Source organism: Rutidosis leptorrhynchoides, chromosome 1, assembly GCF_046630445.1.
Source record: "Rutidosis leptorrhynchoides isolate AG116_Rl617_1_P2 chromosome 1, CSIRO_AGI_Rlap_v1, whole genome shotgun sequence".
In the NCBI taxonomy this organism is placed as follows: Eukaryota; Viridiplantae; Streptophyta; class Magnoliopsida; order Asterales; family Asteraceae; genus Rutidosis; species Rutidosis leptorrhynchoides.
This window is the reverse complement of record NC_092333.1, coordinates 342563596-342578211: the sequence shown is the minus strand read 5'-3', so window position 1 is coordinate 342578211 and position 14616 is coordinate 342563596.

Below are 14616 nucleotides of genomic sequence, written 5' to 3'. Positions count from 1 at the left end.
GTCGTCCAGACCAGCTGTAGGTTGACGAAAAATCTAGAAAAGTCATCACTAAAATCAGCAGAAAATCCATGGACCTCAGCATAAAACAGGGTCGCCAAGTGGTCAGACTTATCCTAACCATGAGAGGATCTGTCTTGTATAATGGGGGGCACCGTGCAAATTAGCTTGATAAGACTAATGAATCAGATCCCCAGAAAAGATAATCTCCTTAAAGATCAAAAATCAGCTTTTAAGACTGATATTACTCAATCCTAGAGATTGACCTTAAAGATTGAGAATTACAAACTCATAGAATTCGATGATATCTAAACTCGAGCTTGAACGAGAAAATATTTTGATCAAAAATAAAACCGATTTGTTTTCTGAAAACCCATTTTCAGTGCGTTCCTTACCATTGAACGTAAAATCCTAGGAATTCACCTGGAATTCATTAGGTCACCTGAACTAAATCGGGTGTCAACCGTAAGAACGGTGGTTGCATAGCATGGTCGAAGACAGGACCTTGTGCCAGACCGAAAAATTATAAGGGTGAGCTTTACTATTGCTCCTACAAAGGATAGTAATTGTGTCCGACACGTTATAGAAAATAATTAAAAGCATGTCAGGGGACATTGCTTAACAGTTGCTTGTTCAACGCTTTCCTTTACAACCGGATGGTAGTTTACCGAAAGGCAATATACGGGGCAAGTATACTGGACGTGTTGCTTTCCTAATACAAGGTTAGCAAGTGGGTGACACAAAACTACAAGTTTTGAGCCAAAATTTTCAAATCTGAAATCCACTAAACTCACAAAAATAATTTGCAAACACCGGTGAAGGGTTATTCTGGAAAACTTATCTAGGGTAAAAGCTAGATTTAATTTTCAAAAGATCAAATGTTTTCATAAAGATCCAATTTCCTTAATGGATTTAAATTTTTATAGTCATGTGCGACTGTAAACCACATCGTTACTACCATTGTTTATACTGCCGTATAGAAATCACTGATGTACAAAGTGTGAAGAATAAAGAAGTGATTCTAGTATTTCAAGACTATATTGCTTGAGGACAAGCAACGCTCAAGTGTGGAAATATTTGATAATGCTAAAAACGAATATATATTTCATAGCATTATCCCTCAAGAAAGACAAGCTTTTAGTTGCAATTGTCCTATTTACAAGTGATATTCGTTTAAATAATAAAAGGTGAAGACAAAAGAGAGATTCGACAAATTGAAGACGCAAACGACCAAAAAGCTCAAAAGTACAAAATACAATCAAAGAGATTACAATTATTGATAAGAAACGTCTCAGAATTACAAGAGTACAAGATTCAAAACGCAAAGTACAAGATATTAAATTGTACGCAAAGACGTTCGAAAATCCAGAACCGGGACCAGAGTCAACTCTCAACGCTCGACGCAACGGACTAAAAATTACAAGTTAACTATGTATATAAATATAATATAATATATAATTAATTATATAAATTATATATATATTATATTTATATATTAAAACCTTTGGCAGACTAGGATCCAAACTTGTGTGAGCTGGTTTTACGAACTCCGCGACTTGCGGAGTTTGTAGTGGAAAAATGTCGCGACTCGCGGAACCTCCCTGGACAAAAATGCCTATAAAAGCCAGCGCAATTCGACGTTTTAAATATCCATATATCAATCTCTCTATCTATATGTAAACGTATATATATAATTTATATTTTAATTTTAATTTTAATTTCTAATAATAAGGGTATGTTAGCGAATGTTGTAAGGGTGTAAGTCGAAATTCTGTTCGTGTAACGCTACGCTATTTTTAATCATTGTAAGTTATGTTCAACCTTTTTAATTTAATGTCTCGTAGCTAAGTTATTATTATGCTTATTTAAATCGAAGTAATCATGATGTTGGGCTAAATACTAAAATTGGGTAATTGGGCTTTGTACCATAATTGGGGTTTGGACAAAAGAACGACACTTGTGGAAATTAGACTATGGGCTATTAATGGGCTTTATATTTATTTAACTAAATGATAGTTTATTAATTTTAATATAAAGATTTGCAATTGGACGTCCCTATAAATAACCATATACACTCGATCGGACACGATGGGCGGGATATTTATATGTACGAATAATCGTTCATTTAACTGGACACGGGAATGAATTAATAGTCTATGGAATTATTAAAACAGGGGTGAAATTATGTACAAGGACACTTGGCATAATTGATAACAAAGTATTAAAACCTTGGGTTACACGCAGTCGATAACCTGGTGTAATTATTAAACAAAGTAATAAAACCTTGTTACAGTTTAAGTCCCCAATTAGTTGGAATATTTGACTTCGGTTATAAGGTTAATTTGACGAGGACACTCGCACCTTAAATTTATGACCGATGGACTGTTATGGACAAAAACCAGACGGACATATTAAATAATCCAGGACAAAGGACAATTAACCCATGGGCATAAAACTAAAATCAACACGTCAAACATCATGATTACGGAAGTTTAAATAAGCATAATTATTTTATTTCATATTTAATTTCCTTTATTTTATATTTAATTGCACTTCTAATTATCGTACTTTTTATTTATTGTCATTGTATTTAATTGCACTTTTAATTATCGTACTTTTTAATTATCGCAAGTTTATTTTATCGCACTTTTATTTATCGCAATTTCATTATCGTTATTTACTTTACGCTTTAAATTAAGTCTTTTATTTATTTAATATTTTACATTAGGTTTTAACTGCGACTAAAGTTTTAAATCGACAAACCGGTCATTAAACGGTAAAAACCCCCCTTTTTAATAAAAATATTACTTGTATATATTTGTATTTTTTTTATAAATTAAAACTAATATAGCGTTAAGCTTTGTTTAAAAGATTCCCTGTGGAACGAACCAGACTTACTAAAAACTACACTACTGTACGATTAGGTACACTGCCTATAAGTGTTGTAGCAAGGTTTAAGTATATCCATTCTATAAATAAATAAATATCTTGTGTAAAATTGTATCGTATTTAATAGTATTTCCTAGTAAAATTTAATAGTATTTTATACCCCTTAGCTTTAACATCAATTACTATTCTTCTCATTGACTTTCTTTGTTTTCATTCGACAAGCCACACACATATGATAATATTTTAGTTGCATATAATATATATATATATATATATATATATATATATATATATATATATATATATATATATATATATACAATTGCAGCTCATGTTTTACAAAAACCCATCACCTTACCTCATCTTTTTCTACTTTCTGTTTTGTGTCTAAATCACCCACTTGATTGATTCTTCAATTCTTTAAACAACCCACTAGCTAGTTGAAATGTCCCGTTCTTATTGATTAAAAACGTTCCATATTAATTGATTTCGTTGCGAGGTTTTGACCTCTATATGAGACGTTTTTCAAAGACTGCATTCATTTTAAAACAAACCATAACCTTTATTTCATCAATAAAGGTTTAAAAAGCTTTACGTAGATTATCAGATAATGATAATCTAAAATATCCTGTTTACACGCGACCATTACATAATGGTTTACAATACAAATATGTTACAACGAAATAAGTTTCTTGAATGCAGTTTTTACACAATATCATACAAGCATGGACTCCAAATCTCGTCCTTATTTAAGTATGCGACAGCGGAAGCTCTTAATAATCACCTGAGAATAAACATGCTTAAAACGTCAACAAAAATGTTGGTGAGTTATAGGTTTAACCTATATATTATCAAATCATAATAATAGACCACAAGATTTCATATTTCAATACACATCCCATACATAGAGATAAAAATCATTCAAATGGTGAACATCTGGTAACCGACATTAACAAGATGCATATTTAAGAATATCCCCATCATTCCGGGACACCCTTCGGATATGATATAAATTTCAAAGTACTAAAGCATCCGGTACTTTGGATGGGGTTTGTTAGGCCCAATAGATCTATCTTTAGGATTCGCGTCAATTAGGGTGTCTGTTCCCTAATTCTTAGATTACCAGACTTAATAAAAAGGGGCATATTCGATTTCAATAATTCAACCATAGAATGTAGTTTCACGTACTTGTGTCTATTTTGTAAATCATTTATAAAACCTGCATGTATTCTCATCCCAAAAATATTAGATTTTAAAAGTGGGACTATAACTCACTTTCACAGATTTTTTTACTTCGTCGGGAAGTAAGACTTGGCCACTGGTCGATTCACGAACCTATAACAAATATGTACATATATATCAAAGTATGTTCAAAATATATTTACAACACTTTTAATACATTTTGATGTTTTAAGTTTATTAAGTCAGCTGTCCTCGTTAGTAACCTACAACTAGTTGTCCACAGTTAGATGTACATAAATAAATAGATATATATTATCTTGAATCAATCCACGACCCAGTGTATACATATCTCAGTATTGATCACAACTCAAACTATATATATTTTGGAATCAACCTCAACCCTGTATAGCTAACTCCAACATTCACATATAGAGTGTCTATGGTTGTTCCGAAATATATATAGATGTGTCGACATGATAGGTCGAAACATTGTATACGTGTCTATGGTATCTCAAGATTACATAATATACAATACAAGTTGATTAAGTTATGGTTGGAATAGATTTGTTACCATTTTTCACGTAGCTAAAATGAGTAGTTTTTACCAATTTTGTTTTGCTCGCCATTTCTTCGTTTCTAATCCGTTTTGAGTGATTTAAGTGGCCACGGTTTCGTATTGAACTTGAATTTATGAAACTAAACAGAAAATGTATAGTTTTACAGTCGAAAATACAAGTTACAAGTCGTTTTTGAAAGAGGTAGTCATTTTCGTCGAAAGAACGACATCTTGATGACTGTTTTGAAAAACATACTTTCACTTTGAGTTTAACCATGATTTTTGGATATGGTTTCATGTTCATAAGAAAAATCATTTTCCCAGAAGTATAGCTTTTAAATCAAAGTTTTTCATAGTTTTTAATTATCCAAACCAAAACAGCCCCCGGTTGTAACTACGACGACGTAAATCCAGTTTTATGGTGTTTATCGTGTTTCTGGGTTTTAAATCATTAAGTTAGCATATCATATAGATATATATCATGTGTATAGTTGATTTTAAAAGTGTATTTAGAAGGATTAACTTTATTTGCGAACAAGTTTAGAATTAACTAAACTATGTTCTAGTGATTACTAGTTTACCACTTCGAATATGATAGCTTTTTATGTATGAATCGAATGATGTTAAGAACATCATTACTACCTTAAGTTCCTTGGATAAATCTACTGGAAAATAGAAAAATGGATCTAGCTTCAACGGATCCTTGGATGGCTCGAAGTTCTTGAAGCAGAATCATGACACAAAAACAAGTTCAAGTAAGATCATCACTTGAAATAAGATTGTTATAATTATAGAAATTGAACCAAAGTTTGAATATGATTATTACCTTGTATTAGAATGATAACCTGCTGTAAGAAACAAAGATTTCTTGAGGTTGGATGATCACCTTACAAGATTGGAAGTGAGCTAGCAAACTTGAAAGTATTCTTGATTTTATGTAACTAGAACTTGTAGAATTTATGAAGAACACTTAGAACTTGAAGTTAGAACTTGAGAGAGATCAATTAGATGAAGAAAATTGAAGAATGAAAGTGTTTGTAGGTGTTTTTGGTCGTTGGTGTATGGATTAGATATAAAGGATATGTAATTTTGTTTTCATGTAAATAAGTCATGAATGATTACTCATATTTTTGTAATTTTATGAGATATTTCATGCTAGTTGCCAAATGATGGTTCCCACATGTGTTAGGTGAATCACATGGGCTGCTAAGAGCTGATCATTGGAGTGTATATACCAATAGTACATACATCTAAAAGCTGTGTATTGTACAAGTACGAATACGGGTGCATACGAGTAGAATTGTTGATGAAACTGAACGAGGATGTAATTGTAAGCATTTTTGTTAAGTAGACGTATTTTGATAAGTGTCTTGAAGTCTTTCAAAAGTGTATGAATACATATTAAAACACTACATGTATATACCTTTTAATTGAGTCGTTAAGTCATCGTTAGTCGTTACATGTAAATGTTGTTTTGAGACCTTTAGGTTAACGATCTTGTTAAATGTTGTTAACCCAAAGTTTATAATATCAAATGAGATTTTAAATTATTATATTATCATGATATTATGATATATTAATATATCTTAATATGATATATACATTTAAATATCGTTACAACGATAATCGTTACATATATGTCTCATTTCGAAATCCTTAATTTAGTAGTCTTGTTTTTACTTATGTAGTTCATTGTTAATACACTTAATGATATATTTAATTATCATATTATCATGTTATATATAATATAACAATGTATTAATATGCTTCATATATATTTAGTAAGACGTGGTTATAACGATAATTGTTATATGTATCGTTTCGAGTTTTATACGTCAATAGTCTCCTTTTTAAGTATATAACTTATTTTTACTATTTTTAATGAGATACTTGATGATCATTATATCATGTTAAACATATATATTTATTCATTTATGTATCATCATGTCATATACAACTTATAGCGTTCGTGAATCATTGGTCAAACTGGGTAATCAGACGTTTACAAAATTTCCGTTTCAATTAACCAAGTCTTAACAAGTTTGATTGCTTAACATGTTGGAAACATTTAATCATGTAAATATAGTTTTCATTAAACATATAATCATAGAAAGGTTCGGAAAAGTTCGGGTCAGTACAGTACCTACCCGTTAAATAAATTTCGTCCCGAAATTTTAAGCGATTGGAGGTGTTGGCTCATCTTCTGCAAATAAGTGTGGGTACTTCTTCTTCATCTAATCTTCTCATTCCTAGGTGAACTCGGGCCTCTACGAGCATTCCACCGAACCTTAACAATCGGTATCTTATTTTGTTTAAGTCTCTTAACCTCACGATCCATTATTTCAACGGGTTCTTCAATGAATTGAAGTTTTTCATTGATTTGGATTTTATCCAACGGAATAGTGAGATCTTCTTTAGTAAAACATTTCTACAAATTCGAGACGTGGAAAGTGTTATGTACAGCCGCAAGTTGTTGAGGTAACTCAAGTCGGTAAGCTACTGGTCCGACACGATCAATAATCTTGAATGGTCCAATATACCTTGGATTTAATTTCCCTCGTTTACCAAATCGAACAACACCTTTCCAAGGTGCAACCTTAATCATGACCATCTCTCCAATTTCAAATTCTATATCTTTTCTTTTAATGTCGGCGTAGCTCTTTTGTCGACTTTGGGCGGTTTTCAACCGTTGTTGAATTTGGATGATCTTCTCAGTAGTTTCTTGTATTATCTCTGGACCCGTAATCTGTCTATCCCCCACTTTACTCCAACAAATTGGAGACCTGCACTTTCCACCATAAAGTGCTTCAAACGGAGCCATCTCAATGCTTGAATGGTAGCTCTTGTTGTAGGAAAATTCTGCTAACGGTAGATGTCGATCCCAACTGTTTCCGAAATCAATAACACATGCTCGTAGCATGTCTTCAAGCGTTTGTATCGTCCTTTCACTCTGCCCATCAGTTTGTGGATGATAGGCATTACTCATGTCTAGACGAGTTCCTAATGCTTGCTGTAATGTCTGCCAGAATCTTGAAATAAATCTGCCATCCCTATCAGAGATAATAGAGATTGGTATTCCATGTCTGGAGGCGACTTCCTTCGAATACAGTCGTGCTAACTTCTCCATCTTATCATCTTCTCTTATTGGCAGGAAGTGTGCTGATTTGGTGAGACGATCAACTATTACCCAAATAGTATCAAAACCACTTGCAGTCCTTGGCAATTTAGTGATGAAATCCATGGTAATGTTTTCCCATTTCCATTCTGGGATTTCGGGTTGTTGAAGTAGACCTGATGGTTTCTGATGCTCCGCTTTGACCTTAGAACACGTCAAAAATTCCCCTACGTATTTAGCAACATTGGCTTTCATACCTGGCCACCAAAAATGTTTCTTGAGATCCTTGTACATCTTCCCCATTCCAGGATGTATTGAGTATCTGGTTTTATGAGCTTCTCTAAGTACTATTTCTCTCATATCTCCAAATTTTGGTACCCAAATCCTTTCAGCCCTATACCGGGTTCCATCTTCCCGAATATTAAGATGCTTCTCCGATCCTTTGGGTATTTCATTCTTTAAATTTTCCTCTTTTAAAACTCCTTGTTGCGCCTCCTTTATTTGAGTAGTAAGGTTATTGTGAATCATTATATTCATAGATTTTACTCGAATGGATTCTCTGTCCTTTCTACTCAAGGCGTCGGCTACCACATTTGCCTTCCCCGGGTGGTAACGAATCTCAAAGTCGTAATCATTCAACAATTCAATCCATCTACGCTGCCTCATGTTCAGTTGTTTCTGATTAAATATGTGTTGAAGACTTTTGTGGTCGGTATATATAATACTTTTGACCCCATATAAGTAGTGCCTCAAAGTCTTTAATGCAAAAACAACCGCGCCTAATTTCAAATCATGCGTCGTATAATTTTGCTCGTGAATCTTCAATTGTCTAGACGCATAAGCAATTACCTTCGTTCGTTGCATTAATACACAACCGAGACCTTGCTTTGAGGCGTCACAATATATCACAAAATCATCATTCCCTTCAGGCAATGACAATATAGGTGCCGTAGTTAGCTTTTTCTTCAATAACTGAAACGCCTTCTCTTGTTCATCCTTCCATTCAAATTTCTTCCCTTTATGCGTTAATGCAGTCAAGGGTTTTGCTATATTCGAGAAATCTTGGATGAATCTTCTGTAATAACCAGCCAATCCTAAAAATTAACGTATATGCTTCGGAGTTTTTGGGGTTTCCCACTTTTCAACGGTTTCGATCTTTGCAGGGTCCACCTGGATACCTTCTTTGTTCACTATGTGACCGAGGAATTGAACTTCTTCCAACCAAAATGCACACTTTGAAAACTTAGCGTACAGTTTTTCTTTCCTCAATACTTCTAGCACTTTTCTCAAATGTTCTTCGTGCTCTTGATCATTCTTTGAGTAAATAAGTATGTCATCGATGAAAACAATGAAAACTTGTCAAGATATGGCCCACACACTCGGTTCATAAGGTCCATGAACACAGCTGGTGCATTAGTCAATCCAAACGGCATAACCATAAACTCGTAATGACCATAACGCGTCCTAAAAGCAGTTTTTGGAATATCATCCTCCTTTACTCGCATTTGATGATATCCAGAACGTAAATTGATCTTCGAATAAACCGACGAGCCTTGTAGTTGATCAAATAAGTCGTCAATTCTCGGCAGTGGATAACGGTTTTTTATGGTAAGTTTGTTCAACTCTCTGTAGTCAATACACAACCTAAATGTACCATCTTTCTTCTTGACAAACAAAACAGGAGCTCCCCATGGTGATGTGCTTGGTCGAATGAAACCACGTTTTAATAGTTCTTGCTGTTGGCTTTGCAGTTCTTTCATCTCGTTGGGTGCGAGTCTGTAAGGAGCATGAGCTATTGGTGCAGCTCCTGGTACAAGATCTATTTAAAATTCAACAGATCGATGTGGAGGTAGTCCCGGTAATTCTTTCAGAAATACATCGGGAAATTCTTTTGCGACAAAAACATCATTGATGCTCTTTTCTTCAGTTTGTACTTTCTCGACATGTGCTAGAACAGCATAGCAACCTTTTCTTATTAGTTTTTGTGCCTTCAAATTACTAATAAGATGTAGCTTCTTGTTGCCCTTTTCTCCGTACACCATTAAGGGTTCTCCTTCTTCTCGTACAATGCGAATTGCATTTTTATAACATACGATCTCTACTTTCACCTTCTTCAGCCAGTCCATGCCAACTATTACATCAAAACTCCCTAACTCTACTGGTATCAAATCAATCTTAAATATTTCGCTACCCAGTTTAATTTCTCGATTCCGGCATATATAATCTGCTGAAATTAATTTACCGTTTGCTAATTCGAGTAAAAATTTACTATCCAACGGCATCAATGGACAACTTAATTTAGCACAAAAATCTCTACTCATATAGCTTCTATCCGCACCCGAATCAAATAAAACGTAAGCAGATTTATTGTCAATAAGAAACGTACCCGTAACAAGCTCCAGGTCTTCCTGTGCCTCTGCCGCATTAATATTGAAAACTCTTCCGCGGCCTTGTCCATTCGTGTTCTCCTGGTTAGGGCAATTTCTAATAATGTGGCCTGGTTTTCCACATTTATAACAAACTACATTGGCAAAACTTGCTCCGACACTACTTGCTCCACCATTACTCGTTCCGACACCATTTGTTCCTTTCGTTCTGTTAACCCCTGGTCCGTAGACCTCACACTTCGCCGCGCTATGACCATTTCTTTTACACTTGTTGAAAGCACCCCGAGTGATACTTTTCACACCTTTGGCATAGCTGCTTCTGATTATTGTTGTTGTTGCGGTTGTTATTGTTGTTGGGATGATTGTTGTAGTTGCTATTGTTGTTATTGTTGTTGTTGTTGTTGTTGTTGGGCCATTTGTTGTAGTTGCGATTGATGTTGCGATTGTTGGGATAGTTGTTGCGATTATTGTTGTAATTACTGTTGTTGTTGTATTGGTGATTCTTATCACCGTTTTCCTCCCACTTTCTTTTGACTTGCTTCACATTGGCCTCTTCAGCCGCCTATTCTTTAATTCTTTCCTCTATCTGGTTCACTAGTTTGTGAGCCATTCTACATGCCTGTTGTATGGAGGCAGGCTCGTGTGAACTTATATCTTCTTAGATTCTTTCCGGTAATCCTTTCACAAACGCGTCGATCTTCTCTTCCTCATCTTCGAACGCTACCGGACACAATAGGCACAATTCTGTGAATCGTCTTTCATACGTGGTAATATCAAATCCTTGGGTTCGTAACCCTCTAAGTTCTGTCTTGAGCTTATTGACCTCGGTTCTGGGACGGTACTTCTCGTTCATCAAGTGCTTGAATGCTGACCACGGTAGTGCGTAAGCATCATCTTGTCCCACTTGCTCTAGATAGGTATTCCACCATGTTAATGCAGTACCTGTGAAGGTATGCGTAGTGTACTTCACTTTGTCCTCTTCAGTACACTTACTTATGGCAAACACCGATTCGACCTTCTCGTTCCACCGTTTCAATCCGATCGGTCCTTCGATTCCATCAAATTTCAAAGGTTTGCAGGCAGTGAATTCTTTGTAGGTGCATCCTACACGACTTTCTGTAATGCTAGATCCAAGGTTATTGTTGGTATGTAGCGCAGCCTGTACTGCGGCTATGTTTGAAGCAAGAAAGGCACGAAATTCCTCTTCGCTCATATTCAAGGTGTGTCGAGTAGTTGGTGCCATTTCCTTCAAAATAGTCAAATGAAACAAGTTAATCATACAGAATATTAAGAGTAGTCAATAGTATCTCGTAGCATAATATGAACTCATTTATAAAAGCTTTTTCTTCATATTAGCGTTTTATAAGTTTAAATTCGGGTAGTACCTACCCGTTAAGTTCATACTTAGTAGCTAATATACAATTTAACTACTACAATTCTATATGAAAAACTGATTATAATAATATTTCGAGTTCAAACTTTTACACAATATTTTATAAACTTACAATACCGCTTATTTTACATATAGCATGAAATATAGCACACAATAAATTTGATACAAGATGGTTGTGAAGATAATTCTAGCTAGTACACAAGTCGTTCAGCAAAGGCAATAAAGACACGTAATTCATACGTCCAGAAACAAGTCATGCATTCTGGTTTTACTAGGACTACTTCCCATCCTTGGTCTTGTGGAACATAACCGTTATGGCCGTTGATAAGATAGCGTGTTGTAACGTCGTCAAAGGGACGAGGGTTACGTAATGTCCAACAGTCCTGTAACAATCTAAAAACCTCATTTCTTATCCCAATTACCGACTCCGTCACTTGTGGGAACGTTTTGTTTAATAGTTGTAGCCCGATGTTCTTGTTCTCACTTTGGTGAGAAGCGAACATTACTAACTCGTAAGCATAACATGCTTCTTTATGTTGCATGTTAGCCGCTTTTTCTAAATCACGAAGTCCTATATTCGGATATATTGAGTCAAAATAATTTCTTAACCCGTTGCGTAAAATAGCATTTGGGTTCCCCGCAATATATGCGTCAAAGTAAACACATCGTAACTTATGGATTTCCCAATGTGATATCCCCCATCTTTCGAACGAAAGCCTTTTATAAACCAAGGCATTCTTGGAACGTTCTTCGAATGTATTACAAACTGACCTCACCTTAAATAGTTGTACCGAGGAATTCTGACCGACTCTAGACAAGATTTCATCAATCATGTCTCCAGTTAGGTCTCTTAAAATATTGGGTTGTTTATCCATTTTGTGTTTTTATACTATAAAATAGACAAGAGTTAGATTCATAAAAAAAATACTTATTAATACAAGCAATTTTTACATATATCATAAAGCATAAGCACACTATATTACATATATTACACCACACGAATACAACTATCTTATTCCGACTCGCTCGTTTCTTCTTCTTCGGTTTTGGTTCATTTTGCCAAGTTTCTAGGGATATATGATGTTCCCCTAATACGAGCCGTCGTTTTCCACATTGGTTTAGAAAAACCTGGTGGTTTAGAGGTTCCCGGGTTATTGTCACAACTTAAGAAATACGGGTGTTGACAATACATATAAAGTTCATCGGGTTTGGAATCAAATTTCTCTATTTTTATGCCCTTTATCTTATTGTTCTCTTTTGCCTTATTAAATTGTGTTGGGGTAATTTCTATAACATCATCGGAATCCTTTTCGGGATCCGATTCATCGGAGAATTGGTAATCCTCCCAATACTTTGCTTCCTTGGTGGAAACACCATTGACCATAATTAACTTTGGTCGGTTGGTTGAGGATTTTCTTCTTCTTAACCGTTTTATTATTTCCCCCACTTGTTCTATTTATTCTTCCGGTTCCGATTCTTCTTCTGTTTCTGATTCTTCTTCCGGTTCCTCTTCGGGAACTTGTGAATCAGTCCACGAATCATTCCAATTTACATTTGACTCTTCATTATTATTAGGTGAGTCAATGGGACTTGTTCTAGAGGTAGACATCTATCACATAATATCAAACACGTTAAGAGATTAATATATCACATAATATTCACATGTTAAAAATATATAGTTTCCAACAAAATTTGTTAAGCAATAATTTTTCAAGTAAACACGGTCGAAGTCCAGACTCACTAATGCATTCTAACAAACTCGATAAGACACACTAACGCAAAATTCTAGTTCTCTAAGATCAACGCTCTGATACCAACTGAAATGTCCCGTTCTTATTGATTAAAAACGTTCCATATTAATTGATTTCGTTGCGAGGTTTTGACCTCTATATGAGACGTTTTTCAAAGACTGCATTCATTTTAAAACAAACCATAACCTTTATTTCATCAATAAAGGTTTAAAAAGCTTTACGTAGATTATCAAATAATGATAATCTAAAATATCTTGTTTACACGCGACCATTACATAATGGTTTACAATACAAATATGTTACAACGAAATAAGTTTCTTGAATGTAGTTTTTACACAATATCATACAAGCATGGACTCCAAATCTCGTCCTTATTTAAGTATGCGACAGCGGAAGCTCTTAATAATCACCTAAGAATAAACATGCTTAAAACGTCAATAAAAATGTTGGTGAGTTATAGGTTTAACCTATATATTATTAAATCATAATAATAGACCACAAGATTTCATATTTTAATACACATCCCATACATAGAGATAAAAATCATTCATATGATGAACACCTGGTAACCGACATTAACAAGATGCATATTTAAGAATATCCCCATCATTCCGGGACACCCTTCGGATATGATATAAATTTCGAAGTACTAAAGCATCCGGTACTTTGGATGGGGTTTGTTAGGCCCAATAGATCTATCTTTAGGATTCGCGTCAATTAGGGTGTCTGTTCCCTAATTCTTAGATTACCAGACTTAATAAAAAGGGGCATATTCGATTTCGATAATTCAACCATAGAATGTAGTTTCACGTACTTGTGTCTATTTTGTAAATCATTTATAAAACCTGCATGTATTCTCATCCCAAAAATATTAGATTTTAAAAGTGGGACTATAACTCACTTTCACAGATTTTTTTACTTCGTCGGGAAGTAAGACTTGGCCACTGGTCGATTCACGAACCTATAAAAAATATGTACATATATATCAAAGTATGTTCAAAATATATTTACAACACTTTTAATACATTTTGATGTTTTAAGTTTATTAAGTCAGCTGTCCTCGTTAGTAACCTACAACTAGTTGTCCACAGTTAGTTGTACAGAAATAAATCGATATATATTATCTTGAATCAATCCACGACCCAGTGTATACATATCTCAGTATTGATCACAACTCAAACTATATATATTTTGGAATCAACCTCAACCCTGTATAGCTAACTCCAACATTCACATATAGAGTGTCTATGGTTATTCCGAAATATATATAGATGTGTCGACATGATAGGTCGAAACATTGTATACGTGTCTATGGTATCTCAAGATTACATAATATACAATACAAG